Consider the following 21,258-nt stretch of genomic DNA (forward strand, 5'->3'; position numbering starts at 1 on the left):
GTGTGACGTATGCAATCCATAGAAAAGCATTCATGACCGTACAAATGACCTTCGAGAAGAGTTTTCGTCTCGAACTGTCAATCTCTGATGCGCAACGTTACCGTTCTCGTCTCATGATACCAACCGCTAGATTTCTTCCACTCGTACGTAAACTTGCATTGTTGAATCTCGAATACGCTACCTTCTATTAATTCTACCCTAACCAAATGAAGAGTATCGCGCATGCGACGTCTTAGTGGCGGCCTTCGTGTAGGTTGTTTCTAAATTTTAAACGACGTCATCCTTGTGGACGACTACATTCAAATGCACACCATACAACAACTAGGCGTCATCACATTCTCGCGTCTACTCGCTTGTATTCAAACTAGGCCGGACAGGAGCACGGCGAGCCTAAGCAAGAAAGGCATTGTTCATATGTTCCCTCGAGCGAGTGCGCATTAAAAATATGTGAACGGCATCGTCGTGATCGATGATTACGTTCAAATGAGCGACTTTTATCCCTTCCCCAATCCACGCATGTATTGATTGCGCAACGTTACCGAGCACTCTCGTTGTCATCGTTGTATTCCGATTCTCGAGAAGCGGAGCCTAATCCTAATCGATCCTACTAGGGATCGAACCTAGAATCTCTGGTTTCGTAGACCAGCGCCTTATCCATTGGGCCATAGGATCTTCGGTTTTCCGTTGGTAATTGTACTCCCATTGAGGATCGCGATTGACGCGCGGCACACTTTTGACGAGGAATTTGTGCCGGATAAACCATTCCATTTCTTTTACCTATTAAACATCATCATCCTCGTAAATGAATGCAACCATTAAGCCAAAGCAGTGGATACAAGATCACATTTTCTGGACGGTTGAGACGAATGCGCATTATGATTCCGTGAATGATTCTCGATCGTCGTGCACTAGGGTCACGATTCTAAACCGACCCTACTAGGGGTCGAACCTAGAATCTTTGGTTTCGAAGACCAACGCCTTATCCATTAGGCCATAGGATCTTCGACCTTTCATCGAAAAGCGAAGGGAACGAAGATCTCGCATGTGAAGACCACTTATTTCTCGTCATACTTCTTGATCGTCGTATTTTTCGTAGGATCTCTTGTCTCTTACCTTACCATTATATTACTCGCCACATTACGGAGATGAGCTTAAATGGGTTTATCGGATAAAGGTATGCGGTGTGACGTATGCAATCCATAGAAAAGCATTCATGACCGTACAAATGACCTTCGAGAAGAGTTTTCGTCTCGAACTGTCAATCTCTGATGCGCAACGTTACCGTTCTCGTCTCATGATACCAACCGCTAGATTTCTTCCACTCGTACGTAAACTTGCATTGTTGAATCTCGAATACGCTACCTTCTATTAATTCTACCCTAACCAAATGAAGAGTATCGCGCATGCGACGTCTTAGTGGCGGCCTTCGTGTAGGTTGTTTCTAAATTTTAAACGACGTCATCCTTGTGGACGACTACATTCAAATGCACACCATACAACAACTAGGCGTCATCACATTCTCGCGTCTACTCGCTTGTATTCAAACTAGGCCGGACAGGAGCACGGCGAGCCTAAGCAAGAAAGGCATTGTTCATATGTTCCCTCGAGCGAGTGCGCATTAAAAATATGTGAACGGCATCGTCGTGATCGATGATTACGTTCAAATGAGCGACTTTTATCCCTTCCCCAATCCACGCATGTATTGATTGCGCAACGTTACCGAGCACTCTCGTTGTCATCGTTGTATTCCGATTCTCGAGAAGCGGAGCCTAATCCTAATCGATCCTACTAGGGATCGAACCTAGAATCTCTGGTTTCGTAGACCAGCGCCTTATCCATTGGGCCATAGGATCTTCGGTTTTCCGTTGGTAATTGTACTCCCATTGAGGATCGCGATTGACGCGCGGCACACTTTTGACGAGGAATTTGTGCCGGATAAACCATTCCATTTCTTTTACCTATTAAACATCATCATCCTCGTAAATGAATGCAACCATTAAGCCAAAGCAGTGGATACAAGATCACATTTTCTGGACGGTTGAGACGAATGCGCATTATGATTCCGTGAATGATTCTCGATCGTCGTGCACTAGGGTCACGATTCTAAACCGACCCTACTAGGGGTCGAACCTAGAATCTTTGGTTTCGAAGACCAACGCCTTATCCATTAGGCCATAGGATCTTCGACCTTTCATCGAAAAGCGAAGGGAACGAAGATCTCGCATGTGAAGACCACTTATTTCTCGTCATACTTCTTGATCGTCGTATTTTTCGTAGGATCTCTTGTCTCTTACCTTACCATTATATTACTCGCCACATTACGGAGATGAGCTTAAATGGGTTTATCGGATAAAGGTATGCGGTGTGACGTATGCAATCCATAGAAAAGCATTCATGACCGTACAAATGACCTTCGAGAAGAGTTTTCGTCTCGAACTGTCAATCTCTGATGCGCAACGTTACCGTTCTCGTCTCATGATACCAACCGCTAGATTTCTTCCACTCGTACGTAAACTTGCATTGTTGAATCTCGAATACGCTACCTTCTATTAATTCTACCCTAACCAAATGAAGAGTATCGCGCATGCGACGTCTTAGTGGCGGCCTTCGTGTAGGTTGTTTCTAAATTTTAAACGACGTCATCCTTGTGGACGACTACATTCAAATGCACACCATACAACAACTAGGCGTCATCACATTCTCGCGTCTACTCGCTTGTATTCAAACTAGGCCGGACAGGAGCACGGCGAGCCTAAGCAAGAAAGGCATTGTTCATATGTTCCCTCGAGCGAGTGCGCATTAAAAATATGTGAACGGCATCGTCGTGATCGATGATTACGTTCAAATGAGCGACTTTTATCCCTTCCCCAATCCAAAGCAGTGGTATCAACGCAGCAGTACTGAGCACTCTCGTTGTCATCGTTGTATTCCGATTCTCGAGAAGCGGAGCCTAATCCTAATCGATCCTACTAGGGATCGAACCTAGAATCTCTGGTTTCGTAGACCAGCGCCTTATCCATTGGGCCATAGGATCTTCGGTTTTCCGTTGGTAATTGTACTCCCATTGAGGATCGCGATTGACGCGCGGCACACTTTTGACGAGGAATTTGTGCCGGATAAACCATTCCATTTCTTTTACCTATTAAACATCATCATCCTCGTAAATGAATGCAACCATTAAGCCAAAACAGTGGATACAAGATCACATTTTCTGGACGGTTGAGACGAATGCGCATTATGATTCCGTGAATGATTCTCGATCGTCGTGCACTAGGGTCACGATTCTAAACCGACCCTACTAGGGGTCGAACCTAGAATCTTTGGTTTCGAAGACCAACGCCTTATCCATTAGGCCATAGGATCTTCGACCTTTCATCGAAAAGCGAAGGGAACGAAGATCTCGCATGTGAAGACCACTTATTTCTCGTCATACTTCTTGATCGTCGTATTTTTCGTAGGATCTCTTGTCTCTTACCTTACCATTATATTACTCGCCACATTACGGAGATGAGCTTAAATGGGTTTATCGGATAAAGGTATGCGGTGTGACGTATGCAATCCATAGAAAAGCATTCATGACCGTACAAATGACCTTCGAGAAGAGTTTTCGTCTCGAACTGTCAATCTCTGATGCGCAACGTTACCGTTCTCGTCTCATGATACCAACCGCTAGATTTCTTCCACTCGTACGTAAACTTGCATTGTTGAATCTCGAATACGCTACCTTCTATTAATTCTACCCTAACCAAATGAAGAGTATCGCGCATGCGACGTCTTAGTGGCGGCCTTCGTGTAGGTTGTTTCTAAATTTTAAACGACGTCATCCTTGTGGACGACTACATTCAAATGCACACCATACAACAACTAGGCGTCATCACATTCTCGCGTCTACTCGCTTGTATTCAAACTAGGCCGGACAGGAGCACGGCGAGCCTAAGCAAGAAAGGCATTGTTCATATGTTCCCTCGAGCGAGTGCGCATTAAAAATATGTGAACGGCATCGTCGTGATCGATGATTACGTTCAAATGAGCGACTTTTATCCCTTCCCCAATCCACGCATGTATTGATTGCGCAACGTTACCGAGCACTCTCGTTGTCATCGTTGTATTCCGATTCTCGAGAAGCGGAGCCTAATCCTAATCGATCCTACTAGGGATCGAACCTAGAATCTCTGGTTTCGTAGACCAGCGCCTTATCCATTGGGCCATAGGATCTTCGGTTTTCCGTTGGTAATTGTACTCCCATTGAGGATCGCGATTGACGCGCGGCACACTTTTGACGAGGAATTTGTGCCGGATAAACCATTCCATTTCTTTTACCTATTAAACATCATCATCCTCGTAAATGAATGCAACCATTAAGCCAAAGCAGTGGATACAAGATCACATTTTCTGGACGGTTGAGACGAATGCGCATTATGATTCCGTGAATGATTCTCGATCGTCGTGCACTAGGGTCACGATTCTAAACCGACCCTACTAGGGGTCGAACCTAGAATCTTTGGTTTCGAAGACCAACGCCTTATCCATTAGGCCATAGGATCTTCGACCTTTCATCGAAAAGCGAAGGGAACGAAGATCTCGCATGTGAAGACCACTTATTTCTCGTCATACTTCTTGATCGTCGTATTTTTCGTAGGATCTCTTGTCTCTTACCTTACCATTATATTACTCGCCACATTACGGAGATGAGCTTAAATGGGTTTATCGGATAAAGGTATGCGGTGTGACGTATGCAATCCATAGAAAAGCATTCATGACCGTACAAATGACCTTCGAGAAGAGTTTTCGTCTCGAACTGTCAATCTCTGATGCGCAACGTTACCGTTCTCGTCTCATGATACCAACCGCTAGATTTCTTCCACTCGTACGTAAACTTGCATTGTTGAATCTCGAATACGCTACCTTCTATTAATTCTACCCTAACCAAATGAAGAGTATCGCGCATGCGACGTCTTAGTGGCGGCCTTCGTGTAGGTTGTTTCTAAATTTTAAACGACGTCATCCTTGTGGACGACTACATTCAAATGCACACCATACAACAACTAGGCGTCATCACATTCTCGCGTCTACTCGCTTGTATTCAAACTAGGCCGGACAGGAGCACGGCGAGCCTAAGCAAGAAAGGCATTGTTCATATGTTCCCTCGAGCGAGTGCGCATTAAAAATATGTGAACGGCATCGTCGTGATCGATGATTACGTTCAAATGAGCGACTTTTATCCCTTCCCCAATCCACGCATGTATTGATTGCGCAACGTTACCGAGCACTCTCGTTGTCATCGTTGTATTCCGATTCTCGAGAAGCGGAGCCTAATCCTAATCGATCCTACTAGGGATCGAACCTAGAATCTCTGGTTTCGTAGACCAGCGCCTTATCCATTGGGCCATAGGATCTTCGGTTTTCCGTTGGTAATTGTACTCCCATTGAGGATCGCGATTGACGCGCGGCACACTTTTGACGAGGAATTTGTGCCGGATAAACCATTCCATTTCTTTTACCTATTAAACATCATCATCCTCGTAAATGAATGCAACCATTAAGCCAAAGCAGTGGATACAAGATCACATTTTCTGGACGGTTGAGACGAATGCGCATTATGATTCCGTGAATGATTCTCGATCGTCGTGCACTAGGGTCACGATTCTAAACCGACCCTACTAGGGGTCGAACCTAGAATCTTTGGTTTCGAAGACCAACGCCTTATCCATTAGGCCATAGGATCTTCGACCTTTCATCGAAAAGCGAAGGGAACGAAGATCTCGCATGTGAAGACCACTTATTTCTCGTCATACTTCTTGATCGTCGTATTTTTCGTAGGATCTCTTGTCTCTTACCTTACCATTATATTACTCGCCACATTACGGAGATGAGCTTAAATGGGTTTATCGGATAAAGGTATGCGGTGTGACGTATGCAATCCATAGAAAAGCATTCATGACCGTACAAATGACCTTCGAGAAGAGTTTTCGTCTCGAACTGTCAATCTCTGATGCGCAACGTTACCGTTCTCGTCTCATGATACCAACCGCTAGATTTCTTCCACTCGTACGTAAACTTGCATTGTTGAATCTCGAATACGCTACCTTCTATTAATTCTACCCTAACCAAATGAAGAGTATCGCGCATGCGACGTCTTAGTGGCGGCCTTCGTGTAGGTTGTTTCTAAATTTTAAACGACGTCATCCTTGTGGACGACTACATTCAAATGCACACCATACAACAACTAGGCGTCATCACATTCTCGCGTCTACTCGCTTGTATTCAAACTAGGCCGGACAGGAGCACGGCGAGCCTAAGCAAGAAAGGCATTGTTCATATGTTCCCTCGAGCGAGTGCGCATTAAAAATATGTGAACGGCATCGTCGTGATCGATGATTACGTTCAAATGAGCGACTTTTATCCCTTCCCCAATCCACGCATGTATTGATTGCGCAACGTTACCGAGCACTCTCGTTGTCATCGTTGTATTCCGATTCTCGAGAAGCGGAGCCTAATCCTAATCGATCCTACTAGGGATCGAACCTAGAATCTCTGGTTTCGTAGACCAGCGCCTTATCCATTGGGCCATAGGATCTTCGGTTTTCCGTTGGTAATTGTACTCCCATTGAGGATCGCGATTGACGCGCGGCACACTTTTGACGAGGAATTTGTGCCGGATAAACCATTCCATTTCTTTTACCTATTAAACATCATCATCCTCGTAAATGAATGCAACCATTAAGCCAAAGCAGTGGATACAAGATCACATTTTCTGGACGGTTGAGACGAATGCGCATTATGATTCCGTGAATGATTCTCGATCGTCGTGCACTAGGGTCACGATTCTAAACCGACCCTACTAGGGGTCGAACCTAGAATCTTTGGTTTCGAAGACCAACGCCTTATCCATTAGGCCATAGGATCTTCGACCTTTCATCGAAAAGCGAAGGGAACGAAGATCTCGCATGTGAAGACCACTTATTTCTCGTCATACTTCTTGATCGTCGTATTTTTCGTAGGATCTCTTGTCTCTTACCTTACCATTATATTACTCGCCACATTACGGAGATGAGCTTAAATGGGTTTATCGGATAAAGGTATGCGGTGTGACGTATGCAATCCATAGAAAAGCATTCATGACCGTACAAATGACCTTCGAGAAGAGTTTTCGTCTCGAACTGTCAATCTCTGATGCGCAACGTTACCGTTCTCGTCTCATGATACCAACCGCTAGATTTCTTCCACTCGTACGTAAACTTGCATTGTTGAATCTCGAATACGCTACCTTCTATTAATTCTACCCTAACCAAATGAAGAGTATCGCGCATGCGACGTCTTAGTGGCGGCCTTCGTGTAGGTTGTTTCTAAATTTTAAACGACGTCATCCTTGTGGACGACTACATTCAAATGCACACCATACAACAACTAGGCGTCATCACATTCTCGCGTCTACTCGCTTGTATTCAAACTAGGCCGGACAGGAGCACGGCGAGCCTAAGCAAGAAAGGCATTGTTCATATGTTCCCTCGAGCGAGTGCGCATTAAAAATATGTGAACGGCATCGTCGTGATCGATGATTACGTTCAAATGAGCGACTTTTATCCCTTCCCCAATCCACGCATGTATTGATTGCGCAACGTTACCGAGCACTCTCGTTGTCATCGTTGTATTCCGATTCTCGAGAAGCGGAGCCTAATCCTAATCGATCCTACTAGGGATCGAACCTAGAATCTCTGGTTTCGTAGACCAGCGCCTTATCCATTGGGCCATAGGATCTTCGGTTTTCCGTTGGTAATTGTACTCCCATTGAGGATCGCGATTGACGCGCGGCACACTTTTGACGAGGAATTTGTGCCGGATAAACCATTCCATTTCTTTTACCTATTAAACATCATCATCCTCGTAAATGAATGCAACCATTAAGCCAAAGCAGTGGATACAAGATCACATTTTCTGGACGGTTGAGACGAATGCGCATTATGATTCCGTGAATGATTCTCGATCGTCGTGCACTAGGGTCACGATTCTAAACCGACCCTACTAGGGGTCGAACCTAGAATCTTTGGTTTCGAAGACCAACGCCTTATCCATTAGGCCATAGGATCTTCGACCTTTCATCGAAAAGCGAAGGGAACGAAGATCTCGCATGTGAAGACCACTTATTTCTCGTCATACTTCTTGATCGTCGTATTTTTCGTAGGATCTCTTGTCTCTTACCTTACCATTATATTACTCGCCACATTACGGAGATGAGCTTAAATGGGTTTATCGGATAAAGGTATGCGGTGTGACGTATGCAATCCATAGAAAAGCATTCATGACCGTACAAATGACCTTCGAGAAGAGTTTTCGTCTCGAACTGTCAATCTCTGATGCGCAACGTTACCGTTCTCGTCTCATGATACCAACCGCTAGATTTCTTCCACTCGTACGTAAACTTGCATTGTTGAATCTCGAATACGCTACCTTCTATTAATTCTACCCTAACCAAATGAAGAGTATCGCGCATGCGACGTCTTAGTGGCGGCCTTCGTGTAGGTTGTTTCTAAATTTTAAACGACGTCATCCTTGTGGACGACTACATTCAAATGCACACCATACAACAACTAGGCGTCATCACATTCTCGCGTCTACTCGCTTGTATTCAAACTAGGCCGGACAGGAGCACGGCGAGCCTAAGCAAGAAAGGCATTGTTCATATGTTCCCTCGAGCGAGTGCGCATTAAAAATATGTGAACGGCATCGTCGTGATCGATGATTACGTTCAAATGAGCGACTTTTATCCCTTCCCCAATCCACGCATGTATTGATTGCGCAACGTTACCGAGCACTCTCGTTGTCATCGTTGTATTCCGATTCTCGAGAAGCGGAGCCTAATCCTAATCGATCCTACTAGGGATCGAACCTAGAATCTCTGGTTTCGTAGACCAGCGCCTTATCCATTGGGCCATAGGATCTTCGGTTTTCCGTTGGTAATTGTACTCCCATTGAGGATCGCGATTGACGCGCGGCACACTTTTGACGAGGAATTTGTGCCGGATAAACCATTCCATTTCTTTTACCTATTAAACATCATCATCCTCGTAAATGAATGCAACCATTAAGCCAAAGCAGTGGATACAAGATCACATTTTCTGGACGGTTGAGACGAATGCGCATTATGATTCCGTGAATGATTCTCGATCGTCGTGCACTAGGGTCACGATTCTAAACCGACCCTACTAGGGGTCGAACCTAGAATCTTTGGTTTCGAAGACCAACGCCTTATCCATTAGGCCATAGGATCTTCGACCTTTCATCGAAAAGCGAAGGGAACGAAGATCTCGCATGTGAAGACCACTTATTTCTCGTCATACTTCTTGATCGTCGTATTTTTCGTAGGATCTCTTGTCTCTTACCTTACCATTATATTACTCGCCACATTACGGAGATGAGCTTAAATGGGTTTATCGGATAAAGGTATGCGGTGTGACGTATGCAATCCATAGAAAAGCATTCATGACCGTACAAATGACCTTCGAGAAGAGTTTTCGTCTCGAACTGTCAATCTCTGATGCGCAACGTTACCGTTCTCGTCTCATGATACCAACCGCTAGATTTCTTCCACTCGTACGTAAACTTGCATTGTTGAATCTCGAATACGCTACCTTCTATTAATTCTACCCTAACCAAATGAAGAGTATCGCGCATGCGACGTCTTAGTGGCGGCCTTCGTGTAGGTTGTTTCTAAATTTTAAACGACGTCATCCTTGTGGACGACTACATTCAAATGCACACCATACAACAACTAGGCGTCATCACATTCTCGCGTCTACTCGCTTGTATTCAAACTAGGCCGGACAGGAGCACGGCGAGCCTAAGCAAGAAAGGCATTGTTCATATGTTCCCTCGAGCGAGTGCGCATTAAAAATATGTGAACGGCATCGTCGTGATCGATGATTACGTTCAAATGAGCGACTTTTATCCCTTCCCCAATCCACGCATGTATTGATTGCGCAACGTTACCGAGCACTCTCGTTGTCATCGTTGTATTCCGATTCTCGAGAAGCGGAGCCTAATCCTAATCGATCCTACTAGGGATCGAACCTAGAATCTCTGGTTTCGTAGACCAGCGCCTTATCCATTGGGCCATAGGATCTTCGGTTTTCCGTTGGTAATTGTACTCCCATTGAGGATCGCGATTGACGCGCGGCACACTTTTGACGAGGAATTTGTGCCGGATAAACCATTCCATTTCTTTTACCTATTAAACATCATCATCCTCGTAAATGAATGCAACCATTAAGCCAAAGCAGTGGATACAAGATCACATTTTCTGGACGGTTGAGACGAATGCGCATTATGATTCCGTGAATGATTCTCGATCGTCGTGCACTAGGGTCACGATTCTAAACCGACCCTACTAGGGGTCGAACCTAGAATCTTTGGTTTCGAAGACCAACGCCTTATCCATTAGGCCATAGGATCTTCGACCTTTCATCGAAAAGCGAAGGGAACGAAGATCTCGCATGTGAAGACCACTTATTTCTCGTCATACTTCTTGATCGTCGTATTTTTCGTAGGATCTCTTGTCTCTTACCTTACCATTATATTACTCGCCACATTACGGAGATGAGCTTAAATGGGTTTATCGGATAAAGGTATGCGGTGTGACGTATGCAATCCATAGAAAAGCATTCATGACCGTACAAATGACCTTCGAGAAGAGTTTTCGTCTCGAACTGTCAATCTCTGATGCGCAACGTTACCGTTCTCGTCTCATGATACCAACCGCTAGATTTCTTCCACTCGTACGTAAACTTGCATTGTTGAATCTCGAATACGCTACCTTCTATTAATTCTACCCTAACCAAATGAAGAGTATCGCGCATGCGACGTCTTAGTGGCGGCCTTCGTGTAGGTTGTTTCTAAATTTTAAACGACGTCATCCTTGTGGACGACTACATTCAAATGCACACCATACAACAACTAGGCGTCATCACATTCTCGCGTCTACTCGCTTGTATTCAAACTAGGCCGGACAGGAGCACGGCGAGCCTAAGCAAGAAAGGCATTGTTCATATGTTCCCTCGAGCGAGTGCGCATTAAAAATATGTGAACGGCATCGTCGTGATCGATGATTACGTTCAAATGAGCGACTTTTATCCCTTCCCCAATCCACGCATGTATTGATTGCGCAACGTTACCGAGCACTCTCGTTGTCATCGTTGTATTCCGATTCTCGAGAAGCGGAGCCTAATCCTAATCGATCCTACTAGGGATCGAACCTAGAATCTCTGGTTTCGTAGACCAGCGCCTTATCCATTGGGCCATAGGATCTTCGGTTTTCCGTTGGTAATTGTACTCCCATTGAGGATCGCGATTGACGCGCGGCACACTTTTGACGAGGAATTTGTGCCGGATAAACCATTCCATTTCTTTTACCTATTAAACATCATCATCCTCGTAAATGAATGCAACCATTAAGCCAAAGCAGTGGATACAAGATCACATTTTCTGGACGGTTGAGACGAATGCGCATTATGATTCCGTGAATGATTCTCGATCGTCGTGCACTAGGGTCACGATTCTAAACCGACCCTACTAGGGGTCGAACCTAGAATCTTTGGTTTCGAAGACCAACGCCTTATCCATTAGGCCATAGGATCTTCGACCTTTCATCGAAAAGCGAAGGGAACGAAGATCTCGCATGTGAAGACCACTTATTTCTCGTCATACTTCTTGATCGTCGTATTTTTCGTAGGATCTCTTGTCTCTTACCTTACCATTATATTACTCGCCACATTACGGAGATGAGCTTAAATGGGTTTATCGGATAAAGGTATGCGGTGTGACGTATGCAATCCATAGAAAAGCATTCATGACCGTACAAATGACCTTCGAGAAGAGTTTTCGTCTCGAACTGTCAATCTCTGATGCGCAACGTTACCGTTCTCGTCTCATGATACCAACCGCTAGATTTCTTCCACTCGTACGTAAACTTGCATTGTTGAATCTCGAATACGCTACCTTCTATTAATTCTACCCTAACCAAATGAAGAGTATCGCGCATGCGACGTCTTAGTGGCGGCCTTCGTGTAGGTTGTTTCTAAATTTTAAACGACGTCATCCTTGTGGACGACTACATTCAAATGCACACCATACAACAACTAGGCGTCATCACATTCTCGCGTCTACTCGCTTGTATTCAAACTAGGCCGGACAGGAGCACGGCGAGCCTAAGCAAGAAAGGCATTGTTCATATGTTCCCTCGAGCGAGTGCGCATTAAAAATATGTGAACGGCATCGTCGTGATCGATGATTACGTTCAAATGAGCGACTTTTATCCCTTCCCCAATCCACGCATGTATTGATTGCGCAACGTTACCGAGCACTCTCGTTGTCATCGTTGTATTCCGATTCTCGAGAAGCGGAGCCTAATCCTAATCGATCCTACTAGGGATCGAACCTAGAATCTCTGGTTTCGTAGACCAGCGCCTTATCCATTGGGCCATAGGATCTTCGGTTTTCCGTTGGTAATTGTACTCCCATTGAGGATCGCGATTGACGCGCGGCACACTTTTGACGAGGAATTTGTGCCGGATAAACCATTCCATTTCTTTTACCTATTAAACATCATCATCCTCGTAAATGAATGCAACCATTAAGCCAAAACAGTGGATACAAGATCACATTTTCTGGACGGTTGAGACGAATGCGCATTATGATTCCGTGAATGATTCTCGATCGTCGTGCACTAGGGTCACGATTCTAAACCGACCCTACTAGGGGTCGAACCTAGAATCTTTGGTTTCGAAGACCAACGCCTTATCCATTAGGCCATAGGATCTTCGACCTTTCATCGAAAAGCGAAGGGAACGAAGATCTCGCATGTGAAGACCACTTATTTCTCGTCATACTTCTTGATCGTCGTATTTTTCGTAGGATCTCTTGTCTCTTACCTTACCATTATATTACTCGCCACATTACGGAGATGAGCTTAAATGGGTTTATCGGATAAAGGTATGCGGTGTGACGTATGCAATCCATAGAAAAGCATTCATGACCGTACAAATGACCTTCGAGAAGAGTTTTCGTCTCGAACTGTCAATCTCTGATGCGCAACGTTACCGTTCTCGTCTCATGATACCAACCGCTAGATTTCTTCCACTCGTACGTAAACTTGCATTGTTGAATCTCGAATACGCTACCTTCTATTAATTCTACCCTAACCAAATGAAGAGTATCGCGCATGCGACGTCTTAGTGGCGGCCTTCGTGTAGGTTGTTTCTAAATTTTAAACGACGTCATCCTTGTGGACGACTACATTCAAATGCACACCATACAACAACTAGGCGTCATCACATTCTCGCGTCTACTCGCTTGTATTCAAACTAGGCCGGACAGGAGCACGGCGAGCCTAAGCAAGAAAGGCATTGTTCATATGTTCCCTCGAGCGAGTGCGCATTAAAAATATGTGAACGGCATCGTCGTGATCGATGATTACGTTCAAATGAGCGACTTTTATCCCTTCCCCAATCCACGCATGTATTGATTGCGCAACGTTACCGAGCACTCTCGTTGTCATCGTTGTATTCCGATTCTCGAGAAGCGGAGCCTAATCCTAATCGATCCTACTAGGGATCGAACCTAGAATCTCTGGTTTCGTAGACCAGCGCCTTATCCATTGGGCCATAGGATCTTCGGTTTTCCGTTGGTAATTGTACTCCCATTGAGGATCGCGATTGACGCGCGGCACACTTTTGACGAGGAATTTGTGCCGGATAAACCATTCCATTTCTTTTACCTATTAAACATCATCATCCTCGTAAATGAATGCAACCATTAAGCCAAAGCAGTGGATACAAGATCACATTTTCTGGACGGTTGAGACGAATGCGCATTATGATTCCGTGAATGATTCTCGATCGTCGTGCACTAGGGTCACGATTCTAAACCGACCCTACTAGGGGTCGAACCTAGAATCTTTGGTTTCGAAGACCAACGCCTTATCCATTAGGCCATAGGATCTTCGACCTTTCATCGAAAAGCGAAGGGAACGAAGATCTCGCATGTGAAGACCACTTATTTCTCGTCATACTTCTTGATCGTCGTATTTTTCGTAGGATCTCTTGTCTCTTACCTTACCATTATATTACTCGCCACATTACGGAGATGAGCTTAAATGGGTTTATCGGATAAAGGTATGCGGTGTGACGTATGCAATCCATAGAAAAGCATTCATGACCGTACAAATGACCTTCGAGAAGAGTTTTCGTCTCGAACTGTCAATCTCTGATGCGCAACGTTACCGTTCTCGTCTCATGATACCAACCGCTAGATTTCTTCCACTCGTACGTAAACTTGCATTGTTGAATCTCGAATACGCTACCTTCTATTAATTCTACCCTAACCAAATGAAGAGTATCGCGCATGCGACGTCTTAGTGGCGGCCTTCGTGTAGGTTGTTTCTAAATTTTAAACGACGTCATCCTTGTGGACGACTACATTCAAATGCACACCATACAACAACTAGGCGTCATCACATTCTCGCGTCTACTCGCTTGTATTCAAACTAGGCCGGACAGGAGCACGGCGAGCCTAAGCAAGAAAGGCATTGTTCATATGTTCCCTCGAGCGAGTGCGCATTAAAAATATGTGAACGGCATCGTCGTGATCGATGATTACGTTCAAATGAGCGACTTTTATCCCTTCCCCAATCCACGCATGTATTGATTGCGCAACGTTACCGAGCACTCTCGTTGTCATCGTTGTATTCCGATTCTCGAGAAGCGGAGCCTAATCCTAATCGATCCTACTAGGGATCGAACCTAGAATCTCTGGTTTCGTAGACCAGCGCCTTATCCATTGGGCCATAGGATCTTCGGTTTTCCGTTGGTAATTGTACTCCCATTGAGGATCGCGATTGACGCGCGGCACACTTTTGACGAGGAATTTGTGCCGGATAAACCATTCCATTTCTTTTACCTATTAAACATCATCATCCTCGTAAATGAATGCAACCATTAAGCCAAAGCAGTGGATACAAGATCACATTTTCTGGACGGTTGAGACGAATGCGCATTATGATTCCGTGAATGATTCTCGATCGTCGTGCACTAGGGTCACGATTCTAAACCGACCCTACTAGGGGTCGAACCTAGAATCTTTGGTTTCGAAGACCAACGCCTTATCCATTAGGCCATAGGATCTTCGACCTTTCATCGAAAAGCGAAGGGAACGAAGATCTCGCATGTGAAGACCACTTATTTCTCGTCATACTTCTTGATCGTCGTATTTTTCGTAGGATCTCTTGTCTCTTACCTTACCATTATATTACTCGCCACATTACGGAGATGAGCTTAAATGGGTTTATCGGATAAAGGTATGCGGTGTGACGTATGCAATCCATAGAAAAGCATTCATGACCGTACAAATGACCTTCGAGAAGAGTTTTCGTCTCGAACTGTCAATCTCTGATGCGCAACGTTACCGTTCTCGTCTCATGATACCAACCGCTAGATTTCTTCCACTCGTACGTAAACTTGCATTGTTGAATCTCGAATACGCTACCTTCTATTAATTCTACCCTAACCAAATGAAGAGTATCGCGCATGCGACGTCTTAGTGGCGGCCTTCGTGTAGGTTGTTTCTAAATTTTAAACGACGTCATCCTTGTGGACGACTACATTCAAATGCACACCATACAACAACTAGGCGTCATCACATTCTCGCGTCTACTCGCTTGTATTCAAACTAGGCCGGACAGGAGCACGGCGAGCCTAAGCAAGAAAGGCATTGTTCATATGTTCCCTCGAGCGAGTGCGCATTAAAAATATGTGAACGGCATCGTCGTGATCGATGATTACGTTCAAATGAGCGACTTTTATCCCTTCCCCAATCCACGCATGTATTGATTGCGCAACGTTACCGAGCACTCTCGTTGTCATCGTTGTATTCCGATTCTCGAGAAGCGGAGCCTAATCCTAATCGATCCTACTAGGGATCGAACCTAGAATCTCTGGTTTCGTAGACCAGCGCCTTATCCATTGGGCCATAGGATCTTCGGTTTTCCGTTGGTAATTGTACTCCCATTGAGGATCGCGATTGACGCGCGGCACACTTTTGACGAGGAATTTGTGCCGGATAAACCATTCCATTTCTTTTACCTATTAAACATCATCATCCTCGTAAATGAATGCAACCATTAAGCCAAAACAGTGGATACAAGATCACATTTTCTGGACGGTTGAGACGAATGCGCATTATGATTCCGTGAATGATTCTCGATCGTCGTGCACTAGGGTCACGATTCTAAACCGACCCTACTAGGGGTCGAACCTAGAATCTTTGGTTTCGAAGACCAACGCCTTATCCATTAGGCCATAGGATCTTCGACCTTTCATCGAAAAGCGAAGGGAACGAAGATCTCGCATGTGAAGACCACTTATTTCTCGTCATACTTCTTGATCGTCGTATTTTTCGTAGGATCTCTTGTCTCTTACCTTACCATTATATTACTCGCCACATTACGGAGATGAGCTTAAATGGGTTTATCGGATAAAGGTATGCGGTGTGACGTATGCAATCCATAGAAAAGCATTCATGACCGTACAAATGACCTTCGAGAAGAGTTTTCGTCTCGAACTGTCAATCTCTGATGCGCAACGTTACCGTTCTCGTCTCATGATACCAACCGCTAGATTTCTTCCACTCGTACGTAAACTTGCATTGTTGAATCTCGAATACGCTACCTTCTATTAATTCTACCCTAACCAAATGAAGAGTATCGCGCATGCGACGTCTTAGTGGCGGCCTTCGTGTAGGTTGTTTCTAAATTTTAAACGACGTCATCCTTGTGGACGACTACATTCAAATGCACACCATACAACAACTAGGCGTCATCACATTCTCGCGTCTACTCGCTTGTATTCAAACTAGGCCGGACAGGAGCACGGCGAGCCTAAGCAAGAAAGGCATTGTTCATATGTTCCCTCGAGCGAGTGCGCATTAAAAATATGTGAACGGCATCGTCGTGATCGATGATTACGTTCAAATGAGCGACTTTTATCCCTTCCCCAATCCACGCATGTATTGATTGCGCAACGTTACCGAGCACTCTCGTTGTCATCGTTGTATTCCGATTCTCGAGAAGCGGAGCCTAATCCTAATCGATCCTACTAGGGATCGAACCTAGAATCTCTGGTTTCGTAGACCAGCGCCTTATCCATTGGGCCATAGGATCTTCGGTTTTCCGTTGGTAATTGTACTCCCATTGAGGATCGCGATTGACGCGCGGCACACTTTTGACGAGGAATTTGTGCCGGATAAACCATTCCATTTCTTTTACCTATTAAACATCATCATCCTCGTAAATGAATGCAACCATTAAGCCAAAGCAGTGGATACAAGATCACATTTTCTGGACGGTTGAGACGAATGCGCATTATGATTCCGTGAATGATTCTCGATCGTCGTGCACTAGGGTCACGATTCTAAACCGACCCTACTAGGGGTCGAACCTAGAATCTTTGGTTTCGAAGACCAACGCCTTATCCATTAGGCCATAGGATCTTCGACCTTTCATCGAAAAGCGAAGGGAACGAAGATCTCGCATGTGAAGACCACTTATTTCTCGTCATACTTCTTGATCGTCGTATTTTTCGTAGGATCTCTTGTCTCTTACCTTACCATTATATTACTCGCCACATTACGGAGATGAGCTTAAATGGGTTTATCGGATAAAGGTATGCGGTGTGACGTATGCAATCCATAGAAAAGCATTCATGACCGTACAAATGACCTTCGAGAAGAGTTTTCGTCTCGAACTGTCAATCTCTGATGCGCAACGTTACCGTTCTCGTCTCATGATACCAACCGCTAGATTTCTTCCACTCGTACGTAAACTTGCATTGTTGAATCTCGAATACGCTACCTTCTATTAATTCTACCCTAACCAAATGAAGAGTATCGCGCATGCGACGTCTTAGTGGCGGCCTTCGTGTAGGTTGTTTCTAAATTTTAAACGACGTCATCCTTGTGGACGACTACATTCAAATGCACACCATACAACAACTAGGCGTCATCACATTCTCGCGTCTACTCGCTTGTATTCAAACTAGGCCGGACAGGAGCACGGCGAGCCTAAGCAAGAAAGGCATTGTTCATATGTTCCCTCGAGCGAGTGCGCATTAAAAATATGTGAACGGCATCGTCGTGATCGATGATTACGTTCAAATGAGCGACTTTTATCCCTTCCCCAATCCACGCATGTATTGATTGCGCAACGTTACCGAGCACTCTCGTTGTCATCGTTGTATTCCGATTCTCGAGAAGCGGAGCCTAATCCTAATCGATCCTACTAGGGATCGAACCTAGAATCTCTGGTTTCGTAGACCAGCGCCTTATCCATTGGGCCATAGGATCTTCGGTTTTCCGTTGGTAATTGTACTCCCATTGAGGATCGCGATTGACGCGCGGCACACTTTTGACGAGGAATTTGTGCCGGATAAACCATTCCATTTCTTTTACCTATTAAACATCATCATCCTCGTAAATGAATGCAACCATTAAGCCAAAGCAGTGGATACAAGATCACATTTTCTGGACGGTTGAGACGAATGCGCATTATGATTCCGTGAATGATTCTCGATCGTCGTGCACTAGGGTCACGATTCTAAACCGACCCTACTAGGGGTCGAACCTAGAATCTTTGGTTTCGAAGACCAACGCCTTATCCATTAGGCCATAGGATCTTCGACCTTTCATCGAAAAGCGAAGGGAACGAAGATCTCGCATGTGAAGACCACTTATTTCTCGTCATACTTCTTGATCGTCGTATTTTTCGTAGGATCTCTTGTCTCTTACCTTACCATTATATTACTCGCCACATTACGGAGATGAGCTTAAATGGGTTTATCGGATAAAGGTATGCGGTGTGACGTATGCAATCCATAGAAAAGCATTCATGACCGTACAAATGACCTTCGAGAAGAGTTTTCGTCTCGAACTGTCAATCTCTGATGCGCAACGTTACCGTTCTCGTCTCATGATACCAACCGCTAGATTTCTTCCACTCGTACGTAAACTTGCATTGTTGAATCTCGAATACGCTACCTTCTATTAATTCTACCCTAACCAAATGAAGAGTATCGCGCATGCGACGTCTTAGTGGCGGCCTTCGTGTAGGTTGTTTCTAAATTTTAAACGACGTCATCCTTGTGGACGACTACATTCAAATGCACACCATACAACAACTAGGCGTCATCACATTCTCGCGTCTACTCGCTTGTATTCAAACTAGGCCGGACAGGAGCACGGCGAGCCTAAGCAAGAAAGGCATTGTTCATATGTTCCCTCGAGCGAGTGCGCATTAAAAATATGTGAACGGCATCGTCGTGATCGATGATTACGTTCAAATGAGCGACTTTTATCCCTTCCCCAATCCACGCATGTATTGATTGCGCAACGTTACCGAGCACTCTCGTTGTCATCGTTGTATTCCGATTCTCGAGAAGCGGAGCCTAATCCTAATCGATCCTACTAGGGATCGAACCTAGAATCTCTGGTTTCGTAGACCAGCGCCTTATCCATTGGGCCATAGGATCTTCGGTTTTCCGTTGGTAATTGTACTCCCATTGAGGATCGCGATTGACGCGCGGCACACTTTTGACGAGGAATTTGTGCCGGATAAACCATTCCATTTCTTTTACCTATTAAACATCATCATCCTCGTAAATGAATGCAACCATTAAGCCAAAGCAGTGGATACAAGATCACATTTTCTGGACGGTTGAGACGAATGCGCATTATGATTCCGTGAATGATTCTCGATCGTCGTGCACTAGGGTCACGATTCTAAACCGACCCTACTAGGGGTCGAACCTAGAATCTTTGGTTTCGAAGACCAACGCCTTATCCATTAGGCCATAGGATCTTCGACCTTTCATCGAAAAGCGAAGGGAACGAAGATCTCGCATGTGAAGACCACTTATTTCTCGTCATACTTCTTGATCGTCGTATTTTTCGTAGGATCTCTTGTCTCTTACCTTACCATTATATTACTCGCCACATTACGGAGATGAGCTTAAATGGGTTTATCGGATAAAGGTATGCGGTGTGACGTATGCAATCCATAGAAAAGCATTCATGACCGTACAAATGACCTTCGAGAAGAGTTTTCGTCTCGAACTGTCAATCTCTGATGCGCAACGTTACCGTTCTCGTCTCATGATACCAACCGCTAGATTTCTTCCACTCGTACGTAAACTTGCATTGTTGAATCTCGAATACGCTACCTTCTATTAATTCTACCCTAACCAAATGAAGAGTATCGCGCATGCGACGTCTTAGTGGCGGCCTTCGTGTAGGTTGTTTCTAAATTTTAAACGACGTCATCCTTGTGGACGACTACATTCAAATGCACACCATACAACAACTAGGCGTCATCACATTCTCGCGTCTACTCGCTTGTATTCAAACTAGGCCGGACAGGAGCACGGCGAGCCTAAGCAAGAAAGGCATTGTTCATATGTTCCCTCGAGCGAGTGCGCATTAAAAATATGTGAACGGCATCGTCGTGATCGATGATTACGTTCAAATGAGCGACTTTTATCCCTTCCCCAATCCACGCATGTATTGATTGCGCAACGTTACCGAGCACTCTCGTTGTCATCGTTGTATTCCGATTCTCGAGAAGCGGAGCCTAATCCTAATCGATCCTACTAGGGATCGAACCTAGAATCTCTGGTTTCGTAGACCAGCGCCTTATCCATTGGGCCATAGGATCTTCGGTTTTCCGTTGGTAATTGTACTCCCATTGAGGATCGCGATTGACGCGCGGCACACTTTTGACGAGGAATTTGTGCCGGATAAACCATTCCATTTCTTTTACCTATTAAACATCATCATCCTCGTAAATGAATGCAACCATTAAGCCAAAGCAGTGGATACAAGATCACATTTTCTGGACGGTTGAGACGAATGCGCATTATGATTCCGTGAATGATTCTCGATCGTCGTGCACTAGGGTCACGATTCTAAACCGACCCTACTAGGGGTCGAACCTAGAATCTTTGGTTTCGAAGACCAACGCCTTATCCATTAGGCCATAGGATCTTCGACCTTTCATCGAAAAGCGAAGGGAACGAAGATCTCGCATGTGAAGACCACTTATTTCTCGTCATACTTCTTGATCGTCGTATTTTTCGTAGGATCTCTTGTCTCTTACCTTACCATTATATTACTCGCCACATTACGGAGATGAGCTTAAATGGGTTTATCGGATAAAGGTATGCG

General features: G+C 44.9%; 18 non-coding genes across 18 annotated transcripts; all 18 read right to left on the bottom strand.

The window, feature by feature from the left end:
- Window positions 1–599: 599 nt before the first annotated feature.
- TRNAR-ACG (transfer RNA arginine (anticodon ACG)) lies at window positions 600–672 on the bottom strand. The gene has a single exon. It is a non-coding gene; the product is annotated as a tRNA-Arg (tRNA).
- Window positions 673–1,780: 1,108 nt separating this feature from the next.
- Window positions 1,781–1,853, bottom strand: TRNAR-ACG (transfer RNA arginine (anticodon ACG)). Its single transcript has one exon. It is a non-coding gene; the product is annotated as a tRNA-Arg (tRNA).
- Window positions 1,854–2,961: 1,108 nt separating this feature from the next.
- On the bottom strand, window positions 2,962–3,034 carry TRNAR-ACG (transfer RNA arginine (anticodon ACG)). The gene has a single exon. It is a non-coding gene; the product is annotated as a tRNA-Arg (tRNA).
- Window positions 3,035–4,142: 1,108 nt separating this feature from the next.
- Window positions 4,143–4,215, bottom strand: TRNAR-ACG (transfer RNA arginine (anticodon ACG)). Its single transcript has one exon. It is a non-coding gene; the product is annotated as a tRNA-Arg (tRNA).
- Window positions 4,216–5,323: 1,108 nt separating this feature from the next.
- Window positions 5,324–5,396, bottom strand: TRNAR-ACG (transfer RNA arginine (anticodon ACG)). Its single transcript has one exon. It is a non-coding gene; the product is annotated as a tRNA-Arg (tRNA).
- A 1,108-nt stretch (window positions 5,397–6,504) lies between these two features.
- TRNAR-ACG (transfer RNA arginine (anticodon ACG)) lies at window positions 6,505–6,577 on the bottom strand. Its single transcript has one exon. It is a non-coding gene; the product is annotated as a tRNA-Arg (tRNA).
- A 1,108-nt stretch (window positions 6,578–7,685) lies between these two features.
- On the bottom strand, window positions 7,686–7,758 carry TRNAR-ACG (transfer RNA arginine (anticodon ACG)). Its single transcript has one exon. It is a non-coding gene; the product is annotated as a tRNA-Arg (tRNA).
- A 1,108-nt stretch (window positions 7,759–8,866) lies between these two features.
- On the bottom strand, window positions 8,867–8,939 carry TRNAR-ACG (transfer RNA arginine (anticodon ACG)). Its single transcript has one exon. It is a non-coding gene; the product is annotated as a tRNA-Arg (tRNA).
- Window positions 8,940–10,047: 1,108 nt separating this feature from the next.
- Window positions 10,048–10,120, bottom strand: TRNAR-ACG (transfer RNA arginine (anticodon ACG)). The gene has a single exon. It is a non-coding gene; the product is annotated as a tRNA-Arg (tRNA).
- A 1,108-nt stretch (window positions 10,121–11,228) lies between these two features.
- On the bottom strand, window positions 11,229–11,301 carry TRNAR-ACG (transfer RNA arginine (anticodon ACG)). Its single transcript has one exon. It is a non-coding gene; the product is annotated as a tRNA-Arg (tRNA).
- Window positions 11,302–12,409: 1,108 nt separating this feature from the next.
- On the bottom strand, window positions 12,410–12,482 carry TRNAR-ACG (transfer RNA arginine (anticodon ACG)). Its single transcript has one exon. It is a non-coding gene; the product is annotated as a tRNA-Arg (tRNA).
- A 1,108-nt stretch (window positions 12,483–13,590) lies between these two features.
- Window positions 13,591–13,663, bottom strand: TRNAR-ACG (transfer RNA arginine (anticodon ACG)). The gene has a single exon. It is a non-coding gene; the product is annotated as a tRNA-Arg (tRNA).
- A 1,108-nt stretch (window positions 13,664–14,771) lies between these two features.
- TRNAR-ACG (transfer RNA arginine (anticodon ACG)) lies at window positions 14,772–14,844 on the bottom strand. The gene has a single exon. It is a non-coding gene; the product is annotated as a tRNA-Arg (tRNA).
- A 1,108-nt stretch (window positions 14,845–15,952) lies between these two features.
- Window positions 15,953–16,025, bottom strand: TRNAR-ACG (transfer RNA arginine (anticodon ACG)). The gene has a single exon. It is a non-coding gene; the product is annotated as a tRNA-Arg (tRNA).
- A 1,108-nt stretch (window positions 16,026–17,133) lies between these two features.
- On the bottom strand, window positions 17,134–17,206 carry TRNAR-ACG (transfer RNA arginine (anticodon ACG)). The gene has a single exon. It is a non-coding gene; the product is annotated as a tRNA-Arg (tRNA).
- Window positions 17,207–18,314: 1,108 nt separating this feature from the next.
- On the bottom strand, window positions 18,315–18,387 carry TRNAR-ACG (transfer RNA arginine (anticodon ACG)). The gene has a single exon. It is a non-coding gene; the product is annotated as a tRNA-Arg (tRNA).
- Window positions 18,388–19,495: 1,108 nt separating this feature from the next.
- On the bottom strand, window positions 19,496–19,568 carry TRNAR-ACG (transfer RNA arginine (anticodon ACG)). The gene has a single exon. It is a non-coding gene; the product is annotated as a tRNA-Arg (tRNA).
- Window positions 19,569–20,676: 1,108 nt separating this feature from the next.
- Window positions 20,677–20,749, bottom strand: TRNAR-ACG (transfer RNA arginine (anticodon ACG)). Its single transcript has one exon. It is a non-coding gene; the product is annotated as a tRNA-Arg (tRNA).
- Window positions 20,750–21,258: the final 509 nt, after the last annotated feature.

Source organism: Azolla caroliniana, unplaced genomic scaffold, assembly GCF_043228905.1.
Source record: "Azolla caroliniana isolate FFs.n. ecotype wild unplaced genomic scaffold, voAzoCaro1.0.p SCAF_535, whole genome shotgun sequence".
Lineage (NCBI taxonomy): Eukaryota > Viridiplantae > Streptophyta > Polypodiopsida > Salviniales > Salviniaceae > Azolla > Azolla caroliniana.